Below are 8,044 nucleotides of genomic sequence, written 5' to 3'. Positions count from 1 at the left end.
CTGGTGAGGTCAGGGGGTGGCCATATGGGGTGCAACCCCTTTAATACCGGGCCAACCCCCCTCTCCCTCTACAATAAGGACAGAAGGAGAAGAGATAAGGCAGGGGAAGAGGATGGAGGGGAGGGGGGGAAAGGGAGGGAAAATATTGATGGGACCAGGATAGAGAGGGTAGGGAGGGAGAAAGATTAGTCCTCCCCCGACCCCGCCCATCAGGTCCCTAGCCACTACTATCCCTGTCCTAGAAACCTGTTCCTTGGTTTTTATTTATGTGAATTCCCAATTCTCTGCTCTGTGGCCATGGCTCCCATGTTATTTAAAATGTTTCCATTTTGTGACTGAGTTGTGCTGAGAGTTTCTCCATGAGTCTGACCTCATTCACTCTTCTGACTACAGTTCGCTTGAATGGGGCATTAATTTTCTTCCAAACTGCAGCTATGGAACAACGAGCCACAGTAAGGATAAATCAGACTAATTTTCTCAAAGGTGTTTGAAGGTTTTCAGTAGGCCTGGCCAGTAAAAAAGTCATCGGATTTATCTGTATTCTTATTTCTGTGAGGTCCTGGATCATGTCCTGAATCATAAGCCAGAACTTTTGAATCTGCGGACAAGTCCACCAGATATGAACCATATCTCCTCTCTGGCCACACCCCCTCCAGCAGAGATCAGGGGTTCCAGGGAAGATCTGACTCAGCCTACTTGGAGTTAAGTACCAGTGAAATAGAATTTTGTACTGTATATGTTTTCTTTTGTTGTACAAATTGACGTTTTAGCTGCCGATTCCAAGATATCCTCCCAGTCTTCTGTATCTATTTCCATATTTAGGTCTTCTGCCCATTTTAACATATAATTATGATTGGTGACCGTCGCTGACGATGCTATTTCCGTATATATTTTCGAAATCAAACCCCTCTGGTATGAACCCCTTCCGCACAGCTTTTCAAATTTTGTTATATTGGCAAATGTTGTTCTTTGTGAGGTTGCTTGCAGGAAATGTCTAATCTGGAGAAAGCTGAAGGTCGGAAGATTCTTAATGAATGGGGCATTAATTTTCTTCCAAGCCGCAGCTATGGAACAACGAGTCACAGAAAGGATAAATGAGACTAATTTCCTCAAGGGTGTTTGAAGGTTTTCAATACAGAGGCGACACGTTTTATTATGACAGGGCTAGCACCGCAAGCCGGGGCATCTCCCGGCTTGCTAGCCCCATCCCCTCGGCGTGCCGCGCGTCACCGATGCTCCCCGGGGGAGCCCTGGTGTCCCGCGATGTGGGGGACGGCGGCAGGGGGTTCCGGGGGACCCGGCGGACCCGGCGAGGGGAGGAAGAAATCCCCGATCGGAGGGCGCTCCTCCGTGTCTTCGGCGCGCGCCCGGCACACTCCGGCGCGCGCCAGGTTACTGCTGCGGCCGAGACCGGGCAAATGCTCCAATAAACTCGGCCGCAGCAGTAGGCCTGGCCAGTAAAATTGTCAGCTGATTTATCTGTATTCTTACTTTATTTATAAAATGTTTTACCAGGGAGTAATACATTGAGAGTTACCTCTCGTTTTCAAGTATGTCCTGGGCATAGTTAAAATGACAAATAATACATGGTTACAAATACAGTTACATAAATGAACAGGGTATACATTATATACAAGACATTGCATGCACAGTTAAAGATAATATATATTATAGGCTTATGTAACAGTTACAGACCAGATTAAAATGTGAGACAGCTTTAGTTTTGAAAGAACTAACACTGGTGGTGGATGTGAGAGTCTCCAGTTTTGGGGTGCACGATAAGAGGAGGAGCGACCGGATACTTTGTTGAGCCTTGGGACCATGAATAGTCTTTTGGAGTCTGATCTCAGATAAGTGCTGCATGTGGTAGGGGTGGGGAGCTTGTTCAGATAGATGGGTAGCTTGCCCAGCGAGTATTTGAAGGCAAGACAGGAAAGGTGAACTGTGCTCTTAGACTCGAGTAATGACCAATCTAGTTCTTTGAGCATTTCGCAGTGATGTGTGTTGTAGTTGCATTGGAGAACAAAATGGCAAATTGAATTGTAGAAGGTGTCAAGTTTGCTAATGTGGGTTTGGGGTGCTGAGCTTTATACTATGTCTCCATAGCATTAGCATCTGCTGTACGATACGCTTTCTGACCAGGAGACTTAGGGAGGATTTGTTCCTGTAAAGTACACCTAGTTTGGCATAGGTTTTGGATTTCAGGGTATCAATGTGCATTCCGAATGTTAAGTGGGAGTCAAACCATATACCCAAGTATTTAAAACTAGTAACAGGAGTTAGGATGGTGTTAGCGTTGGTTCTGATCTGGGGCTCAGTCGCTGGAAGCTTTAAAAATGTAGTATTGGTCCGAAATACCATTGTTACAGTCTTGTCAGTGTTTAAAAACAGTTTGTTTTGGGAAATCCAGTTTTTCAGTCTAAAAAAGTCAGACTGAAGTATGTGTTGAAGGTCAGAGAGGCTATGGCTGTGTGCATATAGGATTGTGTCATCTGCATACATGTGTATTGAAGCTTCCTTACAAGCTGTGGGAAGATCATTAATGAACACTGAGAAGAGTAGGGGCCCCAGAACAGAGCTTTGCGGGACACCACAGGTGATATCCAGGGGGTTGGAGTTAGAGCCTGAGATGGACACATGTTGGGATCTTCCTGATAGGTAGGACTGAAACCAGTTTAAAGCATGCTTCCCTATTCCAGAGCTCTGGAGTTTGTTAAGCAGGATAACATGATCAACAGTATCAGAAGCCTTTGCAAAATCTAGGAATACTGCACCAGTGAGTTGCCGCCGTTCCATTCCACACTGGATTTTATTGCAAACTTTTAGCAGGATAGTTACGGTGGAGTGTTTGGGGCGAAAGCCAGATTGGAACTGGCTAGGGAAATGTGTCTTGGTACTGTACTGTAAGGCATTGCGTATATCACTATATTGGAGCACAGTGTCTTACCTGCCAGTATTGGGGGGGGGGGGGTATTTCCTGCACTTTATCTTTGCCCACCTCCAGACATATGCACATGCAAAACAGAAACCGAAATAAATATTTTTTACACACAGTACACACAGTCCAATACATTACACATGCCCCCCACCCCTTCCTTTTTTAGTGCAGCAGACAGCTCTGAAAATAAAAGATTAGTGCTTGAAAGGGCATTTTACACATGATCCCACCCCCTCCCCCCTTCCTTTTTAGGCATTGCGTATATCACTATATTGGACTATACAGTTACTACTGTCAAACTACAGTATATACTGTAACTCTATACTACATTATAACTACAGAATACTGTACAGCAGTGTTTCCCAATCTGTGCGCTGCGGCGCCCTGGTGCGCCGTGGCTTGCCTAGAGGGGCGCCGCGATTAGCCTCCCCACCATCCCTCCGATCATCTCTCCCCACCATCACTGCTTCATGCCGGCCGGCCGCAGGGGATTGGCTGCAGGCAGAGAGGAAGTCGGGGGTGGGGCTTCCGCTTTGTGCAGAGCACACGGTGAGTGTGTGTCTGCCTCTCCGCTCCTGCCTCCTCTGTCTGCGCGGTGTCCCGTCCCCTTCTGCCCCGGGTGATAGGAGAAGGTAGGGGGGGTGATAGGAGAAGGTAGAGGTGATAGGAGAAGGTGGAGGGGGTGATAGGAGAAGGTGGGGGGGTGAAAGGAGAAGGTGGGGGGGGGGTGATAGGAGAAGGTGGGGGGGGGTGATAGGAGAAGGTGGGGGGGTAAAAGGAGAAGGTGGGTGGGGTGATAGGAGAAGGTGGGGGGGGGGGTGATAGGAGAAGGTGGGGGGGGGGTGGGTGATAGGAGAAGGTGGGGGGGTGATAGGAGAAGGTGGGGGGGTGATAGGATAAGGTAGGGGGGTGATAGGAGAAGGTAGGGGGGGTGATAGGAGAAGGTAGGGGGTGATAAGAGAAGGTGGAGGGGGTGATAGGAGAAGGTGTGGGGGGTGGGGGGGGGGGTGATAGGAGAAGTTGGGGGGGGGTGATAGGAGAAGGTGGGGGGGTGATAGGAGAAGGTGGGGGGGGTGATAGGAGAAGGTGGGGGGTGATAGGCGAAGGTGGGGGGGTGAGAGGAGAAGGTGGGGGGGTGATAGGAGAAGGTAGGGGGGTGATAGGAGAAGGTGGAGGGGGTGATAGGAGAAGGTGGGGGGGTGATAGGAGAAGGTGGGGTGGTGATAGGAGAAGGTGGGGGGGGGGGGTGATAGGAGAAGGTGGGGGGGGGAGAGAGGTGTGTACATTTGCCTGTCCAGTGACTGCACGGATCGCATTCCTTTCCCCCCCCCACCCCCCTCCCCCCAGTCACTCACATCCATCGCTGCCTCTGCTCTCCAATGTGTGTACTGTATCTGTGTGTGTGTGTGTGTGTGTGTGTATCTGCATCTGTGTGTGTGTATTTATTTATGTGTGTGTGTGTGTGTGTGTGTATTTATTTGTGTGTGTGTATTTATTTGTGTGTGTGTGTGTATTTATTTGTGTGTGTGTATTTATTTGTGTGTGTGTATTTATTTGTGTATGTGTGTGTATTTATTTATTTGTGTGTGTGTATATGTGTGTGTAGCGGTCATGTAAAGTGGCTACAGTCATCTCTCCTGCTGACAGTAAGGCCTGGTAAGTTATGGGCATGCCAGCAGTAATTATGGAGGTTTGCCCTCACACCCTGGTGAGGCGCCCTATGTATGGATGGGAGTGGTCATGAACTCTGACTCCATGGTTAGTGATGTCAGAGTTATGCCAGCCCCCAGAGTACATAAGGCACAGCACTGATCAAAAGTTAGTTGTTGCTGAGGAGTTCCTGTTGCTGTGCTGCTCTGTCAGTAAGAGGACATGGAGGTCTGCAACACTGTTGCAGTAGTCTAATGCAGAGCTGTGAGTCTGTTAGCACAAAGGAGACAGAGACAAGCTGCCTGGGAGAACTGTGACCAGGGACCTGGCACAGGGCCGAGATCCCTGCGGGGATAGGGAACCCACCTATTAAGGGAAGGCGTACCTTTCAGAGGGAAGCAGCTGGACGATGGAGGGCTAAGTACACCCCATTGTGGAGGGCAGCTAGCCCACCTCAAGCAATAAAGATGCTCTTATTCAAACACCCTCTCGTGTACATGTGTGGAGTGAATGTACAGAGGGGAGCACCACAGAGGAGTTCCTCGTCAGGACCATCCCCAAGTGACCGAAGGGACCCTGATGAGGTGGAGGCGCTGCACTGGAACTAGGTGAGACTCAAGACACTACCTCAGCTGCCTGTCTGGACGGGTTCTCCCCACACACCATCATGCGGGAGACTCAGGAGTCCTGTTGCCAACAGGTGCACCACCAGACACTACCACACTGTAATGGGGACCGGTTAGACCACAGGGGCCAATGTGAGATTGGGTGGGTCAGGCCGGGCCAGAAATACCGTTACATTTGGAGGCGATCTGCTGAGATCAGATCTGTCATCAGGACAGGCTCTAGCTAGGCACACTGGGAAACAGGGAGAGAGTCTGCTGCCACTCTGTGCTGCGTAGGGACGGACTTAGGGGTGGTCAAGGGGCTGACGGGATATTGTCAGTTCGCAGGGACAACCTAGGGGTTGTGAGGGGTTTGGAGTGAGGGGTTTGGAGCCGGGCTATAGCTAACCGAGTCACTTTGAGGCAGTGCTAGTTGGTAGGACGCCAGAAGGGATAGCCTGTTAACGTGGTCAGGAATCCTGGAGAGGGTCTGCGCTAGGCTGACCAAGAGAGGTAGACGCCCCAAGTACTGCATAGCACAGCCAGAGTACCTAGCCCATTCCAGACACTTACCATAGGGAGCACAGACTGGGAGGAAGGAGACACAGCAGACACTGAGAGAGTGAGCCTAGCCTGAGGTAGTGCACATTGAGTCTAGCCTAGGTCAGGTACACATGTGGTGGTGCATCTGAGCAACTCTTTATTGTACTGGTGTGGTGGCTGCCCCGCAGAGCGGAGCCCCATGTACGATAATTGGTACAAGAGCGTGACAACCCAAGGAATGGAGTATCCGCGTGGTGCGGAGAGTACAAAATGGCGATCAGAGGCTGATGGGGAAGGCACCCGTGGCGTGCGCCCCACTGAAGAGCAAACTGTCGCTGAGTTGTCGCTAACGAATCTGCTCTGGAGTGGAGCGAAGGCTGTAGCCGCACCGTTTTGGTCCATCTTAGGACCGCCGGGTACTACCCTGGAGGACAGTATTGAGGACATTGTGATTGGGGCTGATGGAAATGAATTCCAAAATGGCGGTTCCCGCTTCCCTGGGAGACCGCGTGGGCCAAGTGCAGAGAATTCTGCAAATGCAAAATTTGCAGGGAGTTGGCCAGGAGTGGCGCCAACAGGAAAACCCCGCCCTGATGGGGGGTATGGCGCGAAAGCTGCAGCCGCGCCCTCATGGACAGTGACTAATTCAGCCCCAGTGCTGGGTCACCCGATAAATCTATGGGACCTCCCCCTAATCTCAACCAGGGGGAGTGGTTTCCAATTATGCCCCGTGGGCATGAATCCAGCGGAGCAAGGAGCTGGTGAGCCGGCGGTACTGTTACCAAAAGTAGTTCCTGCCGCTGATACTGCATGCAAGAAGGAAGGGTATTTTGCACGCAAGGCAGCTGAAAGAAAACGGCTGGAATTGGCGGCAAAAGAAGGACCCCACCCTGTTGGGGATAAGGGCGTGAAAGCTGAGGCCACGCCCCCCAGGACTGTGAAAAGTTCAGCCCCTGTGCCGGGGCATCCAATTAACTTGTGGGACCCTCCCCAAATATTCACCAGGGGGAGGGGTCTCTATCTCTGCCAGCCAAGACCCGAGTTGTCTGAGGGAGGAGCTGGGTGTGAGCTTCCTGTCCCACAGTTGCGAGCTGGTGAACAGGAGAGACCATTGTGCAAAGTGTCTCCCGTAACCAGCACAACAAAGAGCGAGATGGACATTGGGGTATATCCCTATTTATTGCCAGGAGGCTCCCTGGTAGTCAAGGCGGGAGCAGACACAGCCATGCTGACGGCTGAAGTCCCGCATACGGCCTGCAACGAACCAGTTGATCCCGGAGAATGGGGATCGCTCCTAGTGATCGCAACGGAGCCTAGAGAGAAAGGGGTCTACAACCGCGGTGAGAACCCGGAACCTCACCGTCGGTCCCCTGCGGAAGTGCCAGTACTAGCGTCGGAGTCTGCCTCATCGGACGAGGAGCAGGCAAGCCCGACATCAGTGGTGATGCGCCTACCGGCGGACCACTACAGCGGTGCTGGAAAAGAACCGGCACTTACCTGTGTCGCGGCGGAGCGGAGTCTCGTGTCGCCGGTGCAGAACCAACCCGAGAGGCGGAGTCCCACGGCCGTGGTGACTTGCAGCGCGGAAGGAGGAGAGGATTCCATCCCGAGCCGACGGAGCGGTGAGATACATCCTTACCCTTCCCAGGCGCCGGTGGTGGCAACGGCGGAGGAAGGCCTAGCCCAGGCCCGAGCGGAGCGGAGAGCAGAACCATCACTTCCGGCGGCGGATATCGTTGTGGAGGAAGAGATCCCGCATGGGGATCCATCGCGAGATGGCGGAGTATCCGGTTCCGGTGATGACGTCACTTCCGGCGGAGGTAGCGGAACGACCAGAGAGAGAACCACAACGCCTCAGCGATCGGGCAGTGCTTCCCGATCACCTGTGTCAACAAAGGGCTGGCAGGCTGCGAGGAGAGCTGAGACGGGTGAGGCCCAACCAGCGGCACGTCCACACAATGATACGGGACTATCCGAAGGCAGAGAGCGGGTCGGAACCCCGCGGATGCCCATTTCCTGTCCCTATGCCCAACCCCATGCCCTAGGTAATGCCCCTGTCCCTGTCACCTTTTCCTGTGGGTCCACATCCAGTTTGGGAGTGTCGGAAGTGTCCCAGGGAACCGGTGAGGAACGGACTGGGGAGAGACTGAACAGCTATGCCTCTGATGGTGGGTCGAGGGGTGGAGGGCAGTTGGGAAAAGTATCCGAGTCCCGATGGGTACCTAGTGTGGCCGTAGTTAAGTCTCAGGATAGCTCCAAACGAGAGAGGTGGTCTAGGCCTCTTTCATCAAGGACCTCTGGGGTCGCT

Source organism: Ascaphus truei, assembly GCF_040206685.1.
Source record: "Ascaphus truei isolate aAscTru1 chromosome 2 unlocalized genomic scaffold, aAscTru1.hap1 SUPER_2_unloc_4, whole genome shotgun sequence".
Classification (NCBI taxonomy): domain Eukaryota; kingdom Metazoa; phylum Chordata; class Amphibia; order Anura; family Ascaphidae; genus Ascaphus; species Ascaphus truei.
This window is presented reverse-complemented; position numbering follows the sequence as displayed.